The sequence below is a fragment of the Mustela erminea genome, chromosome 15 (genome assembly GCF_009829155.1).
Source record: "Mustela erminea isolate mMusErm1 chromosome 15, mMusErm1.Pri, whole genome shotgun sequence".
NCBI lineage: Eukaryota > Metazoa > Chordata > Mammalia > Carnivora > Mustelidae > Mustela > Mustela erminea.
Window position 1 is genome coordinate 44931961 of NC_045628.1, and position 22643 is coordinate 44954603.

A 22643-nucleotide genomic window follows, 5' to 3' on the forward strand; every position below is an offset into this window, starting at 1 on the left:
GAACCCTAGGGTATTACAAGATTTGGGAAAATAAAACTCTAATAAATGAATCTAAGTTATCCTCAAATGTTTTGGTGGAAAAATTATGTATGATGTAATGTTCACAGGCTATTTTTGATTTCTGAACAGGAACAAAAGTATCAGTTCAGAAGAGAGCAAAGTCAAGGGCACATTCTAGTAGAAGCAGCAGAAAAAGAGAAATCAGACCTCTAGAAGAAACTACCCATGATGACTGAAAAAGTTATCTCTAAGGTCATCAAAAAATGTATGTACCTTTAAATTAAAACACCATTAAAAGTGCAAGGAAATGTTCATCTTCACCAGACTGTAAGCATACTATGATGTTCAGAAGTAAAAATTGCACAGTTAGGGGCACCTGGGTGGCTCAGTGGATTAAAGCCTCTGCCTTCGGCTCAGGTCATGATCTTGGGGTCCTGGGATTGAGCCCCGCATCGGGCTCTCTGCTTGGCAGGGAGCCTGCAGCCCCCTCTCTCGCTTCCTGCCTCGCTGCCTACTTGTGATCTCTCTCTCTCTCTGTCAAATAAATAAATAAAATCTTTAAAATAAATTAAATTAAAACTAGAGAGAACCTGAGAGAGCACAAGAAAAGGGAGGAGCAGAAGGTGAGAGAGAAGCAGGCTTGGTGTTGAGCAAGGAGCGCAATGCACAGCTAGAATCCAGGACCCTGGGATCATGACCTGAGCCGAAGTCAGATGCTTAGCCAACTGAGCCAACCAGGTACCCAATATTTAACATTCTTTCTAAGATGCTTTAGTCTGTATAATTCCATGTTTTTAGTTAGACACAACAAAGATATCATTTTAATTATTACTGCTTTACATTTAGAGATGTCTAGCATCTGTAATTTTAGAGAGACCTTCCTTTGTCAATATCCAGTCTGCCATTCCCATTCAACCAGCATGTCCTGAGAGTCCTCTAGAAAGAAAGACACTGTTCTTTTACAGTAGTGAATAAAAGAGATCTGGTCCCTTACGTCATGGATCTTGTGTTCTAGTGGAGGAAGAAAGCAATAAACAAATTAAGAAATAATGAGTAATAAAACACAAGGCAGTGATAGCAATAAGGATGAAAAGACAGAAAGAACTTGAAAGACTGCTAGATCAGGTTGTTGGGCAGGACTCCCAGAAGGAGTGATTCTACTAAAGGCCTAAAGGATAAAAAATCTCTGACACTCTGGGAAAAAAAATAACCACCATGCTGTGTAAAATTAAGCACTCCTTAGGAGTAAGCTGGAGTGAAAGACATGGTGTTGCTCACTACAATCATGGAAGGGAGCAAAGTAAAAATGAAACAGAAGAGGCCCCAGGATCCTCTTACTAGCATATCAGCAGTTGTCATAATCTTATGTACATCCTAGAACTATGACACTTTTATGACCTTGGTGATTCTTTAGGCAGAAATGAGTTGTGTGATTTCTAAATTAAAAGTGCAGCATTCCAATCAAATGGGCAAGTTCAAATTTCTGTGGAAAGAAACTCAAAATTCCAAGTAGAAAAAATAGTAATCAAATACCTAACAAAAGTTCAGAGGACTCTAAGAGCAAAAAGAAAGATGTGGTTCAAATCAAAGAAATAACTAACATGTTCATAGGTTCTAGAGTCAAGGTTGAGGGGTTAAGAAGTCCAAATCCAGAAGTTCATGATTGTCTTGCAATTTTGAAGAATATACTGATTTCTAATACTGTTTTCTTCAGAGGCAAATTAGTATCTGACAGATACTGATATATACTGATGTATACTGGGTTTAAGCTTGGAAAACTTTTTCTATAAAAAGGAATCTAATATTCATGAGTGGGAACCTACTTTTTATTTTGGAAAAGACACTATAACCACCCCCCCCCAAAAAAACCCCCACAAAACTCTAAATATGCTGTCACTGTTTTTTGTTTTTGTTTTTTTTAAGATTTTATTTTAAGGCAATATCTATACCCAACACAGGTCTTGAATGCACAAACCCAAGATCAAGAGTCACATGGTTCACCAACTGAGCCAGCCAGGAACCTCTGCCCATTCTTTCTATCCTTATTTGGGAATATGAGTGAGTCCTGCAGTGAAGGGCTAGGGAAAGCTAAAGCTGAGAATTAGGTAACAAGAGAGGTCATGGGGCTGTCCAATTTCCCAGCAGCCAAATGTAGAAGAATGAAACTGGACCATTTTCTTATACCCTACACAAAGATTTACCTCCCCCAAATACATTGCCAAATCATTTGTAAATTCTTCTAGATACCTATGTGTAATAGACATTGTTCTTTAAAGTTATTTACTGAGAAGTTCTTTCTATTTTCATGAATAGAGGGCTGCCACATGGTAATTCACTTGTGTAAAATGTGAACATCATCTACAACAGAGTATAGGGCATTGCCATTATTGTAAGTATAGGTTTTTAAAAGTAGTGATACTGATTTCTAGGGTGATAAATGAGTAACTTCCACTTGGTAGATGTGTTAAATTTGCCAAGATGTCAGAAGATCCTTTTAACAAAGGGAAAAATAATTTATTATATTAATAATAACATGTTAACTGGCATACTGATTCTTAAAATAGAACATTTTTTTTTCTCGCTATTAGGATGAGAATTCTGGCATCACTAAGTATTCGCAATCAAATGCCATACCTGCATTTTGAAAAAAATTAGTATTGACATTTTTTTTCCTTTTTTTTTTTTTTATTTATTTCCAGCATAACAGTATTCATTATTTTTGCACCACACCCCGTGCTCCATGCAATCCTTGCCCTCCATAATACCCACCACCTGGTACCCCAACCTCCCACCCCCCGTCCCTTCAAAACCCTCAGATTGTTTTTCAGAGTCCATAGTCTCTCATGGTTCACCTCCCCTTCCAATTTCCCCCAACTCCCTTCTCCACTCTAAGTCCCCATGTCCTCCATGCTATTTGTTATGCTCCACAAATAAGTGAAACCATATGATAATTGACTCTCTCTGCTTGACTTATTTCACTCAGCATAATCTCTTCCAGTCCCGTCCATGTTGCTACAAAAGTTGGGTATTCATCCTTTCTGATGGAGGCATAATACATGCACCCGAATGTTTATAGCAGCAATGTCCACAATAGCCAAACTATGGAAAGAACCTAGATGTCCATCAACAGATGAATGGATCAAGAAGATGTGGTATATATACACAATGGAATACTATGCAGCCATCAAAAGAAATGAAATCTTGCCATTTGCGACAACATGGATGGAACTAGAGCGTATCATGCTTAGTGAAATAAGTCAAGCAGAGAAAGACAACTATCATATGATCTCCTTGATATGAGGAAGTGGTGATGCAACATGGGGGCTTAAGTGGGTAGGAGAAGAATAAAGGAAACAAGATGGGATTGGGAGGGAGACAAACCATAAGTGACTTTTAATCTCACAAAACAAACTGAGGGTTGCTGGGGGGAGGGGGTTTGGGAGAAGGGGGTGGGATTATGGACATTGGGGAGGGTATGTGCTTTGGTGAGTGCTGTGAAGTGTGTAAACCTGGTGATTCACAGACCTGTACCCCTGGGGATAGTATTGACATTTTTAAGTATAAAATGACAGGATGATTTGTTTTGTTACCAAGGATTTGATAAATTGCAGTTTAGCATGAGTAACTCCTATAAGCATATATAAATGAAGTGTGGACAAAAATATTGTTTAGGGAATTTTGTATTTGTGTATACTAATTGCCTGAGTTTTCAAGGATGACTGATGCATTATAATTCAAACTTCAAATGCCCTTCAGATTAACAGCCTGTACATGAATTTAAACCCTTAAAAAAAATAGCACTGGAAGCTCTACTTTCTATTTTGAGGGTACCTAGAAATATAAATCAGTCTTCTTCCTTCAGATTAAACTGTCTACTGACCATCAAATTTTTAAATGATCTGAAATATTTTTTCTAAAAAACAGTTTGTGTCAATGGATAAAATTTCAAGGTTAAGGGAGAAAAAAGCAAGTTAAAAGCCCTATTCCAAAACTTTCAAAATTCATTTTCTCAAAATCAAGCAGTAGTAGTAAAACAAATGAAATAAGAGTCCCCTGCTGTCTTCTTAGCATCAAAACACTTACTTAAAGATGTGTGGCAAAGAGATCTTCTCAGTTAGTCCACTCAATCTTGGTAATTTAGATGAATAAAAACTCAAACAAAACCCACCTAATTTTTATTTTAGAACAATCCTTTTCCAAGTCCCCTAATATTTCCTGGCTCACTGAATCAGGTGTGGTGATTTAAAAAATATTTTTGGTAGCTTTTCTTTACTTGTTTTTGTAACTTCATTTCCATTTCCAGACAAAATCAGGGAGTGCTAAAAATAACAAACGTGACTAATTCTCAATTACCTGCAATAAAGAGAAGGCGAATGGGGACCTGGCATGATGGAATAAATTACATCCACTGATAGCTTAAAAATCCAATTTTAACCATTACTTTCAAATTCCTTCTTATTAGCAAATAAAATTGGACTTCTCTAAGTTCCATGTCCTCTTCCTTCATCTGAAAAATCCCCTGATGGAGTTGCGGGTATGAAGATAAAAGTTCCAAAAATTGGTAAACAGAGACAGGAAGCAAAAAATATGGGTTATTTATATACTTAATGTTTCACTTCAAATAAAGAAAATTAGGAAAAATAACTGAACTGCTTTAAACATTTTTTCAAAGTACTAACCCACTCGCTCTAGAGTCAGGATTCAAACGAACACTAGGGTTGGAAAAAACCATAGAGAATACTAATATTGCTTTTAAATTTAAAAGTGCAGGCTTTTGTATATAATTATAATACAGAATTATATCTTCATAAATGGACTGCAAAATAATTTTTTACAACTCAGTAATAGGAACACATTTTATTCATTTAAAATATGAAACATTAATATTGTGAGAAAATGTGGATTTGCACACAGAATGTTGATCTAGAAATCATGAAATCTGATTCATGATTAACCTTATTATCTTCCACAAATCATTTGATTTGGCCATAGATTCCTCATCTGTGTAATGAAGAAAATGATGATGTTAAGAACTACATGCTCTCCAAATTATGTTCTAGATTAGATTTTTCTTAATCTAACAAGAAAATATCAGCTATAAGCAAAAAATCTTAAAAGAAAACATAGTTTTTATTGGATGATAATCTGTATCTGATATGTGTTAGTCCCCATTATGCTTAAATATTCTTTCATCCCTTGAAAAATTGAGTGGTGATAATTGAGATGGAGATAAATGTATAGATAGGTGATAAAGCAATCACAACAAAACAATAATTACTAGATTTAGATTGTATATATATGAGTGTTTACTGTACATTTTTTCAACTTTTCTGCCTGAAACTTTCATAATAAAATTTTGAAAACAAAAATCAGAATTCCCTGAGAAATTCTCGACAAATAAATTAAAGGTAATATTAGAAGAGAATTAAATATCGTGTGAGTTGGTCTTTTCTGACCATAACAAGTATTTTGAGTAAATGGAACAACTAGAACCTTTGATGTGGGAAACAAAGGCAAATGAAAAAATTAAATCTCCTTATTGCCTATAGCCCACTGGCAAGTCCTTGAAACAGGTAGAGTGACCTTCCTCTATGAGCTCATCTGTCTTGATACTGACACATCAAGACAAAGCCTGACCCCCAGGATCCTGTGAGTCTACTTTAACATATAAAAATTCCTTTGGAACTTCCTTTATCTCTATTCCCCAAGATACATGTTAGCAAACATCTTCCAAGCATAAGGCCCACTGATATACATCTGAAGGGTCTGTGCCCGAGGGTTTACTAAACAGTAATAAATGACAGTTTTCTAACAATAGGTAGCCCCCTCAAGGTTCCAGAAACTTTGTTTCCAAAATAGCTTGGAGGCTTGTGATGTCCCTTGGAGGCTTGTGGTGTCCCCTCCCAATTTGAAAATATATAATCATTCACCTGTCACAACCCCGGCGCAGCTCTTTCTGCTCATGGGTCCTGTCCCCATTTTTTAACAAAACCACCTTTTTGCCCTGAAGATGTCTCAAGAATTCTTTCTTGGCCTTTGGCTCCAAATCCCAACATTTTCTACATCACCTTTACACACCGCTGGTGGGAATATAAGATTCAACAACCACTTTAGGAAATAATTTGCCACTACCTTAAAAATTTAAATGTGTAACTACTATGTAACTCAACTATTCTTATCCCAGGTATTCACCCAAGAAAATAAAAAAACATATGGGTATTCATAGTGGCTTTACACATCAGAGCCAAACACCAAAGAAAACAGGCATGTCTATTAGCATGTGATGGATAAACAATTACCAAAAGGAATACTGATCATCAATAAAAAGGAATGAAATATTAATACATGGAGCAAAACAAATGACCTTCAAAATCATTATGCTGAGAGAAAAAGGCTAGACAAATGTCTATGTACAAACATATTCTATGTTTGTACATATTCTATGTACATATTCTATGATTCAAACTAATCTACAGTGACAGATTTGTGCTTTTCAAGACCATTGGAAGCATTAGAAAACAATACGGAGAACTTTATTTAAAAAAATGGTACGTATAGGGCTTTCCTTGTGTAGAATGGCTATCTACTGGGTATCATTTCCAAGTAACCTTCATGGGCATGGGTCTTATTGGGTGTGCCAGTTTGCAGATGAACTTTGTGGCTGTGCAGGCTGAGTGGCCACAAAGGAGTCCATGTTTGGCATAATGCCCTGCTGTTGCCCTCATAAAATTCTTCATAATTTCTATTTTTATGTATTTATATTGAAAGATTTATTTATTTATTATTGGTTGCAGGGGAGGGCAGCTCTGGGAGAGGAGGAGAGAGAATATCTAGCAGACTCCTCCTGAGCACAGAGCCCAAAGCGGGGCTCCATCCCAAGACCCTGAGATCATGACCTGAGTGGAAATCAAGAGCTGGATCCTTAACCAACTGAGCCATCCAGGTGCCTCTCTTCACAATTTTTAACCAAGGGGCCTCTCATTGTCATTTGTCACTGCACCTGGCCAATTATGTAGCCAGTCCAGTCCCAGATCAAGGAATCTCCATGGAGGCAATTTAAAAGAATGAAGCCCCTTGATAATAGAGTAGATCTGTACTGGAAGCATCTGTGTCCTTGCTTTAGAAATTCTACAAGGGACAAGATATGAGAAATTAGGTTGCACAGTGTGGGTTTTTTTGGTATCATTGGCAAGATGGAGTGTTTATAAACTCAAAGTACATGCTAAACACAGACTTCCTGATGAAACCAGGAAATAAGAACTACTCAAACAGCTGGTCAAATTTCTTTCACGTTTTTCTTTCTATATCAGAATATAAATTATACATCATTCTCTGATATGTGCTCAGTAGTTATAGGCCATCTCAAAGAGTTATCTGAGAGCTGATGATGTACATGTTATTTGCTATGGGGTTCTGCAGAAACAAACATGTTACACCATCCTACACAGATGTTTATTACACCACAATTACTGAAACAGCCATGCACTGTACTAAATTTCCAAATAGAAAGCAGAAACAGAGAACGATTGTAAGAGTACTGATGTTATTCAATATCCTTCCCCCGCCCCCCCCCCCTTTTTTTTTTTACCAACAGACATGGTGAATATCAACAAAGTGATCCCAGCACTGTCAACAAGAGGACCTGATTAATAATGCATCCCAAGGTAACTCCCTGGGATTTCTTTGTGAAACAAAATCTTACCTTCTCCGTTTCCTCTCCCACGTTAAAAGCTTCAGGTTTTTGTATATCACTGAGTAGAGGCCAAGAAAAAGCCCTTGCCTCAGCTACAGAAACTGAGATGAAAAATAACAAGTCCTGGGTCACTTGCTTGATGTCTTATAGCTAGATGCAGCTGCCTTTTACAACCTGTTTATTAAGAGAAAAAAAAAAAAGTTCTAAGACTTTGCAGAGCTATGAAACTTCTTCACTACAGAAAAAAATAGACAAATAAAAATTCAGGAGCTAAAAGCAAAAAGAGCTACGTGAAGTGTTCACATTAATAACCATGAATTAGGCTTGCAGGATCGGTAGCTTGGTAATAATGGGTATCATACTGCATTTTTCAGCTCATAGGCAAATTGTTCCTATCATTGAGGAAACTACTGTATTATTACAGGTTTGAGTCAGAACTCTGAGGATGGAGAAGGTGATGTGTCAACAAGTACAGTAGATGATTATCTAAGAGTAATGTCAAATAGCCTGAGCATTTCACCAACATGAGTTTTATGCCTTAAATACTGACGACTTGTTCATTCCATGGTACAGGAATGACCTTGAGCTAATTATTTATTGGTTGGTTGACTGGCTGAGGAATATCTCAAGGTTTGCATTAGCAAAGAGCTCAAGAAGTTTGACTCTGTCCTGGGTTATCCTAGATCCAGGGTATAAGGAAAACCAAGAAAATTACTAGACTAACTCATGGTTTCTAGGTTCCAAGCCAGGATTCCTCAGCCTAATTGTGCCATGACCTTCAGAATCAGATGACAGCCAAATCTCTGATTTCATAATTTCAATTGCATTAGTCACTTTTTAAACCCATTGAAGTGAATGCTCTATAAATTTAAAATAATATATCACACAGATTAACTGAGATCCCCAACTCAAGTTAAATTTGGTCACCCTGCTAAAGTGGACATTATTCCTGTTTTCACATTTATAATTGTGTTTTGGGTGTCACTCTCTTTTCAAACTTTAATTTTATTATGTTATCCCCACCATCTTGAAGTAGATACACCATCTCCCTCCCCTGTGTCCCCCGCCGTCCCTCTCCCCCTCCCCCCACCCCAGAAAAAAGCAGAAGACAGAAGAGGAAAAGATGTAGAAGTAAATTTGCTTTCCCAAAAGGCAGAAACTGGTCATTCTACCTATGTATAAGGCTATACAAGAAGTCCACTCAGCCATGTTTATGGTAAGATCACACAGAAGGGAAAAAATTCAGGATGTCAGAATAGGAAAGTCCTTAAAGCTATTCCAGGTCCTGCTTCTACTCTAAGTTTAAAGGCAAAGATTTTCATTTTCACAATAATACTGTTATGTGACATAGGAGTGCAAGTGAGAAAGATACATACTTAAGAAGAAGCAAGAACGTTATAAAATAATTTTACCTTTATTTGGAGAAGGGCGATGTCCTAATAAAATCTCTGTTTTATCATACTGACCCCAGCTTGGTTTAATCTATACCAGAGTTTCTCAGCTTTGGAACTGTTGACATTTTAAGCCAGATAATTATTTGTTCTGTACATTCCAGAGCTTTTAGGAGCATCCCTGGTCTCTACCCATTATATGTTAGTAGCAGCACTCCATACTCCACAACTCATGGCAATTAAAAATTGTCCTCAGACATTGCCAGTTGTCTCCTTAGGGAAGCAGAATCACCCCTGGTTGAGAACTGCTGCCCTAAATAGTACTGCCTAGAAAAACACATGGCTCAGTCTCCTCATACACAGCATCTGTATAGACAGTTTTCTCTCCTGGCTTGATCTTCTTCACAAACACACACACACACTCTCTACTCTTCCAGATTTTTTAAAAAAGATTTTATTTATTTATCTGAGAGAGAGAATGAGAGAGGGAGAGAGAGAGAACATGAGAGGAGGGAAGGTCAGAGGGAGAAGCAGACTCCCCACTAAGCAGGCAGCCCAATGCAGGACTCAATGAGGGACTCGATCTTGGGACTCCAGGATCATGACTTGAGCTGAAGACAGTTGCTTAACCAAATGATCCACCCAGGCACCCCACTTTCATATCTTAAAAAATGACTTTTTAAGGGGCTTGTGAAAATTTAAAGGCTATATTTCCTTACCTCAATTCAACCAATATTTACTGAACACTTACTATATGCAGAGTAGTGGGATATGCATTAAATATGTTTTAAAGATGAATAAGGAAAATTCTCTTCCAGAAAGGGTTTACAATCTGTAAAGAGGGACTGGAATAGAGTGCAGAGTAAATTAGCAACATAAGAGGGGAAATACGGCGAGGTATGGAAGATAGGACACCTAGGCGTATTGCTCATACAACCTTGTCAGGGCTCTTTGTAGAGTACTGTGCCCCGCCCTGCCCTGCTTCTTGAGGACATATTTAAAAGCTTCTGAACATAAATCTAGCTCCCAAAACCACCTCCTCATGTTTAAGAACGTTAAGAGACATAGAAGGATCATGGATTTCCCTCAAGTGACATGAAATTTCAAGACACTTAATCATAAGTGTGTGGTTATTTGTCACTCTTCAGTATTAATGCTCTTACGTTACGTTCCCTGCTGATGATGGTTTGCTCTTCACAGAACTTTGGGAAATAACTGAGAGAATTACTAACTTCATTTTTAGGAAAGAACTAAAGGCTCAGTAAAACTCACTGATTTTTTTTTAAGACTGCTGTGAAAATTAACTTTACATTCTCCTCTAAAAACTTAATATTGGCAGCTTAAATGTGGATTAAAAGTTATACTCCAACGAGCTTAAATTACAATGGACAGTAGCTTCAATGAGAACCTGGTTTGGCTAGGAGCTAAAAAGCCAGCTAATCTGTCATTAAGAGAGCCAGAAGAGAAAAGGTGTCACTCATAAACCTTCCCTATAAAAATCTGTAGCGATCCAAGCTTTAGTTTCAAAACAAAAGCTATGTGTCAGAAAGTTGATGACTACAGAAAGATCTTATTTCTTCCCTTTTGGTAATTATTTGCTTCCCTAACAGTAAGAGCAAAGAAGTTAGGTGGAACATACAAGAAATCTGCTCCTGATCTGTTTTTTGTTTGTTTGTTTGTTTGTTTTCATTAAGTCTTTTATTTTAATTCCAGTATAGTTAACATACAGTGTTATAATAGTTTCAGGTATATAATATAGTGATTCAACAATTCTGTAGACCATTATTCAGTGCTCATCATTAAGTGTGCTCTTAATCCCCATCCCCTTCACCAATTTCACCTGTTCCCCCACCCACCTCCTCTCTGACATGCTTTATTTTACATGACTAAACCAGGGATATTTAAAAAAAAAAAAAAAAACAACTATGTTATTTCTTTAGCTAACAGACTAAGCAAGATGAACAGAAAAACAAAAAGTCCTGTTTTGTGGAATGCCACAAAAAAACCTCCCAAAACAGAGTAACGATCCACAATGATTTATTATCCTGTACCCCAGAGTTGCAGACATAATAGGTTCCAGAAGAGTAATATCTAATATGGCCACTCAGGCCTAGATACAGACAATGCTAATACTGAGCAAAGGTGAATAACAGAAGGATGACTGGTGTTCAAATAAACTCTTAAATAAACCTGTTTAAAGGAATACTGGCATTAATATTTATTATTAGAAGTTTTAATTAATACTAAAAATTATCATTTTTTAAAATTACATTTTATTCTCCATGTGAGTCACATCTATGCATAACCTGCTGGTTTAGACTGTAAAGAGTAATCATCTTGCCACACTACAAGTTAATTTAATGGTGGGTTAAGTATACAGGAGAAATGCGATAGCTCCCAACATCTTGACCTTATACCAGGTCACGAAGTGGAAGTAAGTAGAATATTTTGATAGGAAAATCATCAGAAAAGACACAGACTTCATCCATGTAATAACCATGGAAAATGGGATCTGGGGCAGTGGGTTAACTGCAAGCTACTTCGGTATTTTGATAGCATTAAAGAAGGTATTTAAAAGATTTTTCTAAATTTTGAAATGATTTTGGCTTACAGAAAAGTTGCAAATATAATACAGAGTTCTCACTTTACCCAGTTTGCCTTAATGTTAACATTTCATATAATTTTGAATAATTACATGAATAATATTGATACAGTACTATAAAACTACAGACATTATTTGCATCTAATTTGCTTTCTCCCTTTTCTTCTTTTTCTGGACCAGAATCCTACATTACATTTCATTGTCATGCCTTTTTAATGTCCTTAAACCTGTCAGAGTTCTTTTGTCTTTGTCATTCATAACCTTAACATGGTCGAAGAGCATGAATTAGCTCTTTTCTCCCTTAAAAATATCCCCTAATTCTCGCTTGCCTTCTGTTTTCTCATGATTGTATTAAGGTCATCTTTTTTTTTTTTTTTTTTTTTTTGGCAAGAATACTACAAAACAAGGTTATAACTTTCTTAGAACATCATATTAGGATAAATAATAAAGAACAATATGACTCATTACTTATGGTCAACATTATACCTGCCTAGATTTGTCCACTATAAAATTACTAGAACCTTCAGAAGCAACACTGCCCTATGAACACATTAGTTTTAGTGAACCCATTTTGAACATCTGACATTCAGAGACATATGAAAAATTTTTGCATTGTTTTAAACTACTGAGTTTGTGATAATTTGTTACAGTAGCAATAGGAAACTGATACATTACCTATATTATTAGTTAAAATGAAGGTACCCAATTTGTTAGATATTTCTGAAGAAAAACTATTTGTATTAATCAGTTTATGTCCTTCAAAAATAATTTGACCTAGCACTCCAAAAAATAAAGCAGCTCTAATTCCATAGACCGCACTAGGTTGGAAACTACAGATTTTGAATCTGAAAGTGTCAGCATTTGCATTTGCTTTTAATTCCACACCTAGCCTAGTCCAGAATCAGCAGAGCCATAGGACTTCCTCAAAGACACAAAAATCTGGAAAAACCTTTCAACTCAGTTGGCTAAATGAGTGAAGTACATCAAGTTAACACCCAGATTTCTTAGTAACCAAGAAATTTTAGAAAACTATAAAAGGTTATCTAACTAAATCCTTTGTCTTGAATTTAACTGAATAAATTCTCCCACATACAATTTATTTTTTCTGCAACCAAGTATATGTGTTTGGATGCATGTGCCTATGTTTGTATATATTCATGGTGGCTTAAATTTGGAGTTAATTTTTTTTAATGATTTTATTTATTTATTTGAGAGAGAGAATGAGCAAGTGGGGGGAGGAGCAGAGAGCAAAGGAGAAGCAGACTGCACACTGTGCGTGGAGCCCACACAGTGCTTGATCCTACAACTCATGAAGTCATGAGCTAAACTAAAATCAAGAGTTGGGGGCTTAACTGACTGAGCCACCCAGGCATCCCTGGAGTTAATGTTTTCATTTCATTAAAACTGTACGTATTCCACAAGTATTTTCTGTTATTGATGCGGAACATGATTTTGATAACAATGACAAAAATATTCACGTTTTTGTTTTTTTCCCCTTGGATCACTGTAGACATTCTTCAATGTCAATTTGATTTTTTCTGGGTTAATTTTTTCTTTTTTTCTTTCAGCTTTATTGAGATATAATTGACTTAAAATATATAAGTTTAACATGTATAATGTGATAATCTGATATATGTATATATTGCAAAATGATTAACACAATAAAGTTAGTTACATACCCACCATCTCATAGTTATCAGGTATGTGTGTGGGGGGGGTGTGAAAACACTCAAGGTCTACTCTTTTAGCAACTTTCAAGTACACAACACAGTATTATTAACTATAGTCACCATGCTATACATTATATCCCCAGGACTTATTCATCTTATAACTGAAAATTTGCATCGTTTGATCAATATCTCCCTACTTTCCCCTTACCCCAGACCCTGGCAATCACCAATCTGTTCTCTGTTTCTGTAAGTTTGGCTTTTTAAGATTCCACATTATAAGTGATACCAGGTAGTATTCATCCTTTTGTGTCTGACTTATTCCACTTAGCTTATTGCCCTCTAGGTTTATCCATGTTATCACAAATAACAGGATTTCCAATTTTTTATGCCTGAGAAATACTATATCCTATACGCATATTATATACATACACACATATATGCGTATATAAATATATTCATATAAGTATATATATATACCACATTTTCTATATCCATTCATCTACCAGCAGACATTTAGGTTGTTTCCATGTCTTGGTTATCATGTATAATGCTACAGTGAACATGGGGGTATGGATATCTCTTCCAATTTCATTTCCTTTGGATATATACCCAGAAGTGGCTTGCTGAATCACAAGATAGTCCTATTTTTAATTTCTTAGAAACTGTCATACTGCTTTCCATAGTTGCTAAACCAATTCATACTCCCACCGACAGTGCCTAAGGGTTCCCTTTTCTCTATCTGTTTATTCTTAAACATTTCATACATTTTTCCACCTTTTCTTGGGTTTTACTTGAAAAAGTCATATACTTTTGTTGTTACAGGAGAACTGTTCTCACTCTGACTGGACACATTCCTTCCTAATCTCACTTTTGCTGCTTTCCTTGATTGGGACATAAAATCAAAGCTTGATTTTTTTTTTCTTGACTATTTCTAACAAAAAAAAAATCATTATTCTTCTAAGTTTAACAATTATAAATTGTTGCTGTTATTTGTCAGATTTTGAAAGCACTCTCAAGCATTTATCTCATTTTGGAAAAATAAATTTAATTTCAGAAATACTGTTCAAATTTAGAATATCCTAAAGGATGTCTTTGGTTATTAAAGTAAGTGTAGTTTCTTTACATTGACTTATTCCGTTTCAATTTATTTCCTTACAAAAAAAATCTGCAGTGTAAAGCAGAAGCTAACATAAAGGTGACAGATGATAGGTGAAAGATGATAAAAGTGATGATCCAGATAAATGTTGTAAGTCCTACTTCATTTAGAAATATTACCAAATTGGGCACCTGGATGATTTAGTTTGTTAAGCATTTGCCTTCAGCTCAGGTCATGATCTCAGGGTCCTGGGATCAAGTCCCATGTCAGGGCTCCCTGCTCAACCTGGAGTCTGTTTCTCCCTCTCCCTCTTGTGCTCTGCTCTCTCTTGCTCATTTTCTCTTTCAAATATACAAATAAAATCTTAAAAAAAAAAAAAGAAATATAACCAAATCAGGACACACTTTTTTTTCTTAATTCCTAAGACAGAATTAGGAAAACAAGGATTTTATTAATTTTATAGAATGTAAATGAATACCCTTTTTTACTAAAAAATATACTTTTGCTTCTCAGAATACACAGCAAGAAAGATTTTGTTTGTATTTATATTATATATAAAAATGATCATAAAATCTATTCTAATTTCTATTATCATTCATGGAGTAAGACATTTCTGAGTGTACACTATGTACAAGACACTGTGTTATAGTGATAAACATAACCAAGTGTAAAAATAAACAATAGGATACTGAGAAGCTAGCTGGAAGTGTTATTAAGCTTTTGGCTAGATTTTGCTTAGGGCAACACAGGCCAAGAATGATAATAATAAACTGTACTAAGACAGCCCAGCATGTCAGGCTAAAGCCTGATGAATGAGATGGAGACACAGGCATTAGTGAGTGGGCTTTGCTTTCACTGATTTAAGTATAAGAGATAAAACTTGGAAAAGTAAAACTTTCCCTTAGGCAGGGAAAGAGATGCATGAGTGCTTCTCCAGGGGACGGGCAGCTGCCAGTCCAGAAAACAAGCTAACTAGTGTACCAGTCACAGCCAAGAAAGCCAGGAAGCTTTGCCAGACGGGCAAGGATGATTAATATTCAACCATTTATCCACCCACTGGAATACATTCACACTTCAGACAGCAGAAGTTGAACACAAAAAGCAATTTTTTCCCTTTGTAGTCTTTTGTGATGGCTTGATTGTTAACTAGCTTGCCTAGTGATCATGGTGATCAAATTACCCATATTGTCATCATTTCATTTATCCTCTCATATTCTGAAAAGATACAGCTAAATTGTTGCTGACTTGTTTCCTGTGAAATATTCTGTATTATATACAGAAATTCTTAGAGCACTGTAGTAACTTCACACGCTTCTTGTTCTAAATTACCTTAGAAAATTAACAGGAAAGGTCTCTTAGAACCTCAGGGAGACTTTTGTATTTCCCAACACTAATGATAAAACTGGTACCTGAAAAGGCGGCAACAAATTCAAGAGGTCAAACAAAGGTGATAGGGGACCTTCATTTATTTGTTATGCTACCCTTCCTGTGTCTTATTTGCTTAATGTTGCTCTATTGTTATTAGAGCCCCTACAGTTAGGGTAAAAATAAATCATAATTAGCATTAATAAGTTACCTTTTGGGTAATAGGACTCCTAGGTGAGTCTGGCACAGATTAAGTCTTCCATGAGAGTCTAATTAGAGTGTTACTTATTCTGTAGCCACTACTCACCAATTATTTAAAATAATCTTTGACACCAGCTTATTCCAACATCTAAAAATATTAAGGTAAAGTTAGAAGAGGTCTTTTTGAGATTAGTTCCTACACTTCTGTGAAACAATTAGGGAAGTAAAATAAGGAAAAGCCAAGATTATCTTGCTTAGATGATTTAGAACAAAAAAATGCCTACCTCTATTTCTGTGGCACAATTCTTTCACTGAAGTTCGTGATATGATAAGTTTCACAAGATTTAGGAAATTATATCCAGAGTATTTTTATGAATAAATGTGTACTTAAAACTTCTCTATCCTTTGTAACATCTGGGAAATTTTGGAAGAGCTTTCAGAATTCTTCGAATCCAGTAGCCAATCAAATGCACAATGTATAATAAGATCCAGTAAAAATGTAACAGTAGCAGTCAAAAAGTGAAGAGTTACAACTTTATGCCTTAATTATAAAATATAGTAGCCAAAACAAGGGTTAGGATGTTCTGGATTTGCACAGTGCTCAGTTCCTTCCACTGCTCCCATCCCTGCCAAAACAGGATGAAGAAAAAGAGGTAAGTGAACAAAATACTCATTAATATCTTCCAAATTTTCTGAATTTGGAGGAAAAACAGTTAAAAATGAGAAAGATCTAGGGACAAGATCCCATGAGTAGAAGCTCTGACATACCACTTTGCGAACTACAACAGAGATAAGAGGGAAATCCAGGGCTTCTCATTCTATAGGACATTACACTATCAGAGAAGGAGATGACAGAGGCAATAAAGGGCCAAAGAATAATATCTTTTTCTTAATCAGGTTCTGAATCTGTCAAAAAAAAAAAAAGGCAAAAGAATCAGTATATGGAGACAAAAATTGTCCCCACTAGTGAAAAAATTGCAAAGGAGGATGTAGCATGTAGTTGCAAGGTAGCGGGCTTCTTAATACTGATTTAGATTCACTTTCCCATGCAATAACAACCAGAGCTGGAAATCTGAAGACATTCCCCTGTGAAGGCTCACCCTTGTAAAAGTTAACAGAATCCAAGAGCAGATCAGTGCTCATGCTTTTTCCAAGTACCTTAGTTCCCAAAAGGAAAGAATGGCTTAACCACCCATGTCTACTTCCATGGCCCAAACAGCAAGCAAAACTCCTTCCAACTATTCTCATTTCCAAAGGTGGTAGTCTGGACTACTACAGGAAATGTCTTCTTGGTAAAAGCTAAAGAACTGAAGACTAAGCTCCCTTTCCAACTAAACTTATACTCCTGTTGACAGAGTGGGTTCTGTTAACAAAAAAATAACTGGGTCTTTGAAGAAAGACTAAAGTCTCAGAAAAACCCAGCTTCATCCCAGCTCTCCTTGTAGTCTCCAGAAATGCCAGGCCTCAGGAAAATGAACAGAAAGAAGTGGTAAGTGGGGTAGGAAAAGGTGGATTAGTCTGAAATAAGATGAGTATCAAAAACATCTCTCACATTTCATCAAAACAAATAAAAAGTTTGGATGAATATGCCTGTATCAGAGAGGCAAGTGAAAAGTAATGGCATGGCACTTCTGCAAACATCCTATAAACACATTTGAAGGAAAGAATGAACTAAAATGAACAAAGAAAAACAACAAATACAGAAGAGACACAAAGAATGCAGCATGGGATAAAGTATCATCTAAGAAAAGCAGCATTACACAAGTGCTGCAGAAACACAAAAGTTAACATAATATAAAAAGAGCTCAAAATTAGACTGAGAATAAAAAATTAGACTGAGATGCAAACATAAGGAAACTTATAGAGTTAAGGGGAAAAATATAGAAATTAAATAGTTCCATTACAAATATATTGCCTAAAAGACAGTAATGGGTAGAATAGATATGGGTGAATAAGAAAAGATTTGACAAAATCATAATGGGTAAAAAAAAAGGCAAGAAAAAAAATAACTAATGAGGAGGTAAAAATGTATTTATAGCAAGCAAAATGGAGATAAGTAATTGACATGAGTTCAAAGTAATGGTCATAAAAATGTTCACCTCTCAGAAGAATAGATGAATAGAAGAATACATGAATCCAGGGAGAGCTTCAACAAATAGATAAAAAATATAGGTAAGTACCAAGTCACAGAGCTGAAGAATACAATAACTGAAATAAAAGATACACTAGAGGGGTTCAATAGGAGACTAGATGAAGCAAAAGAAAGGACCAATGCCCTGGAAGACAGGTTAGAAAGAACTCAAACAGAACAGCATAAAGTAAAAAGAATTTTTTAAAAATAAAGATAGCTTAAGGAACCACTAGGACAATGTCATGTGGAACAATATTTGCCTTATAGGGGTCCCAGAAGGAGGAGAGAAAGAAAGAAACAGAAAACTCAATGAAGAAATAATGGTTGAAAACTTGCCTAACTTGGGGAAGAAGGAAACAGATATCCAGATCCAGGAAGTCCAGAGAGTTCCAAAAACATGAACCCAAAGACATCTACATTAAGATGCATCATAATTAAAATATTAAAAGTTGAAAATAAAAAGAATCTTAAAAGCAGCAGAGAAAAGCGACTTTCTACATACAAGGAAATCACCTTAAGAATATAAGCAGATATCTTAGCAGAAACTTTGCTGTCTAAAAGACAAAGCCATGATACTTTCAAAGTGTTGAAAGCAGTAAACTCCCACCTAAGAATACTCTACCCAGTTTCATTCAGAATTGAAGGATAAAGAGTTTTCCAGACAAGCAAAACCTAAAGGAGTTAATCAGCCTTACGATAAATGTTAAGGGGACTTTGTTAAGTTGAAAAGAGAGGGGACTAATTAGTAACATGAAAACATATGAAAGTAAAAATCTTACTGGTAAAAGTAAATATATAGTTAGGGTGGACTTATAATCACTTATAAGCTAACATGAAGGCTAAAAGACAGAAGTAGTAAAAATAACTTAACTACAATTCATTAATGAACATAAAAAATAAAGAGATATAAAATGTGACATCAAAAACATAAAATCAGAGAGGGGCGAGTAAAAATATAAAATGTATTTTATAATGTATTCAAACTTAACTTGTTATCAACTAAGGATAGACTAGTATATATGTAGGCTGATATATAATAGCCTTATGGTAACCAAGAAGCAAACACCAATGTAAATACCTAAAAAATAATGAGAATGAAATCTAAACATAACACTAAAAAGAGGCAACAAACTACAAGGCAAGAGAACAAGAGAAGAAAGGATCAGAGAGAAATTACAAAACAATGAACAAAATGATAATAAGTATGTACTTATCTATAATTACTTTAAATGTTAATGTACTAAATTCTCTCATCAAAAGTCATAGAGTGGATAAACAAATAAAAAAACAAGACCCATCTATATGTTGCCTACAAAAGACTTATCTCAAATGTAAGGATAAACAAATTGAAAATGAAGGGATGGAAAAAGATTTTCATGCACATGGAAACCAAGGAAATACAGGGCACCTATACCGATATCTGAGAAAATTGACTTTAAAGCAAAGGTTGGCACTAAATAATGATAAAAGGGTCAATCTAGTAAGAAGCTAAAACATTTGCAAATACTTAAGCACTCAACACAGAAGCACCTAAATATATAAAGCACATATTAAACAGAATTAAAGGGAGAAGTCAGCAGCAATACAATAACATCAGAGGACTTTAATACCCTACTTAAATCAATGGATAGATCATCCAGACAGAAAACCAGTAAGGAAACATTGGCCTTCAGTGACACATTAGACCAGATGGACTTAACAGAAATTTACAGAACATTCTAATCAAAAGCATAATAATACGTATTCTTCTCAAGTGCACACAGAAGATTCTTCAGGATAGATCATGTTAGGCAACAAAAAAGTCTCAACAATTTTAAGAAGACTGAAATCATATCAAACATCTTTTCAGACCACAATAGTATAAAAGTAGAAATCAATCAATCACAGGAGAAAAAAAAAAAACCCTAGAAAAGATTACAAATACGTGGAGATTAAACAACATGCTACTGAACAACCAATGAGTCAACTAGAAATCAAAGGAGAAATCTTGAGACAAATGAAAATGGAAAAACAACATGCTAAAATCAGTTCTTAGAGGGGAGTTTATAGCAACACAGCCCTATCTTCCTAATTGGATGAATTAATATTGTTACAATTACTATTACCCAAAGCAATCTAAAGACTCGATGTGCTCGCTATCAAAGTTAAATGGCATTTTTATAGAAATAGGACAGCTTTAAAATTTGTATGGAACCACAAAAGATCCATTATAGCTAAAGTGATCTTGAGAGAGAATAATACTAAAAGTATCATGCCTCTGAAATTTCAAACTATATTACAAAGCTTTAGTAATCAAATACTATGGTATTGGAATAAAAACTGCCCCATAGGTCGATGGAACAAAACAGAGTTCAGAAATCAATCCATGGGGGTGCCTGGGAGGCTTAGTCAGTTAAAAGTCTGCCTTTGGCTCAGGTCATGATACCAGGGTCCTGGGATCGAGTCCCACATCAGGATCCTTGCTCAGCAGGAAGTCTACTTCTCCTTCTCCCTCTGCCTCTTGTTTCCCCTGCTTGTGCTCTTTCTCTCTCTGTCAAATAAACTAAACTAAAAAAATTTGCACAAGCAAAGTAAACAGCAAAATAAAAAGGCAACCTACTGAATGATGTTAGATATGTACAAATCATATATTCAATAAAGGGCTAATACTGGAATTATATAATAAACTCCTCCAACTCAAAGACAAAAAACCCTAAACAATCTAGCTTAAAAATAGGAAGTGGATCTGAGTAGACTTTTTTTTTTCAAAGAAGACATAGAGATGGCCCACAAGTACATGAAAAAATTCTCAACATCATTTATCAGCAGGGAAATGTAAATCAAAATAATAATGTGATATTACTTCATACTTGTCAGAATGGCTATTATCAGAAAGCCAAGAAATAACAAGTATTAGTGAGGGTATGGAGAAAAGGGAAACTTCATGCACTGTTGTTGGGAATATAAACTGGTGCAGCCCCTATGGGAAGCAGTATGGAGCTCCCCAGAAAACTAAAAACAGAATCACCATAAGATCTAATAATTCTACTTCTGGGTTTTTATTCTCTAGAAATGAAAACATTAATTTGAAGAGATATATTCACCTCTATGTTTATTGCTGCTTTATTCACAATAGCCAAGATATAGAAAGAACCAAAGTGTTTATTAATGGATGAATAGTGTTAGAAGATAGAGAAGGGTCAGCAAAGTATCTTCTGAACTGAAAAGGCATTTTGAGACTGAAAAGCAAAGCCACTGCATACCACTTACACAAATTTTTTTTCAGGGTAACTTACTGACAGAGGGAGTGGGTAGACAGATCTAGGTACTATTCTGCATTCAGTCTGGAGCTGAATCCACAGCTTTTATAGAGTGAAGGGTCACTATAGTGTTGTCAAAGGACACTTATCTAAAGTGGCACCATCTCTGTGCCAAGGATCTCTACTAGTTATTTAAAGGGACACTCTCTGTGTGCCTGTCATCTCTACTAGTTATAAAGTAGTGTCTTATGTGTGCTATTTTATGGAAAACCAGAACAAGCTTTCTCAAATTCTGGTCAGGGCATATATCAACTTCTAATGGGCCTGGAAGATGGAGGGCCAAAGACAAAGTCAGTTTTGTCAGCACTCTTACAAGTGCAGAAAGAAGACATGGTACATATACTCAATGGAATACTACTCAGCCACAAAATGAAGGAAGTCTTGCATTTTGCAACAACATGGATGGGTCTTGAGTGTATTAAGTGAATTGAGTCACAGAGAAAGACACATACCATTCAATTTCACTTACATGTAGAATTTAAAAAATAAAACAAAACCAACTCATAGATGCAGATTGGTGGGAGCCAGCGGGGAGGGGGCTGAGGATAAGTGAATTGTAAGAATATGGTAAAAAAAGTACAAAGTTCCAGTCATGAAACAAACAAGTCATGGAGATATAATGTATGGGTTGGTGACTATAGTCAATAATATTGTATTGAATATTATGTAACTTTACATGGGGAAATTAGACTTAATTGTGATGATCAATTCATAAGCATATACAAATATCAAGTCATTATAATGTATACCTGAAACTAATATATTATATGTCAATTGTACCTCGATTAAAAAAAAATTAAATAAAGACTTGTGACATCCAGGTACCAAAAGTAATTCACCTACAAGAGAGAAAAATTAGATCTAGACTAATCTCAAATATCATCCAACACAATCAATGCCAGAAGATATCAAGTAACTTCTAAAATTTCTAGGCAAGACACTGACTCAGTATCTACCTAAGACAAAAGTATCCTTTAAGCTGGATAGAAAAAGGCAAACACTGAAAACATGCACTAATTCAGGGAAGAAAGTAAACATTAAAATAATTATCTAGATTTATCAGGAAATAAATCATTATCATGTCTTATAAAACATGGATAAAACTGCATAGTATGGTTTGGAATGATATTTGAAATATTACTTTCTCCTGCTTTATATTATTTGAGTTTATTTAAAATGAACATAGATCATATTA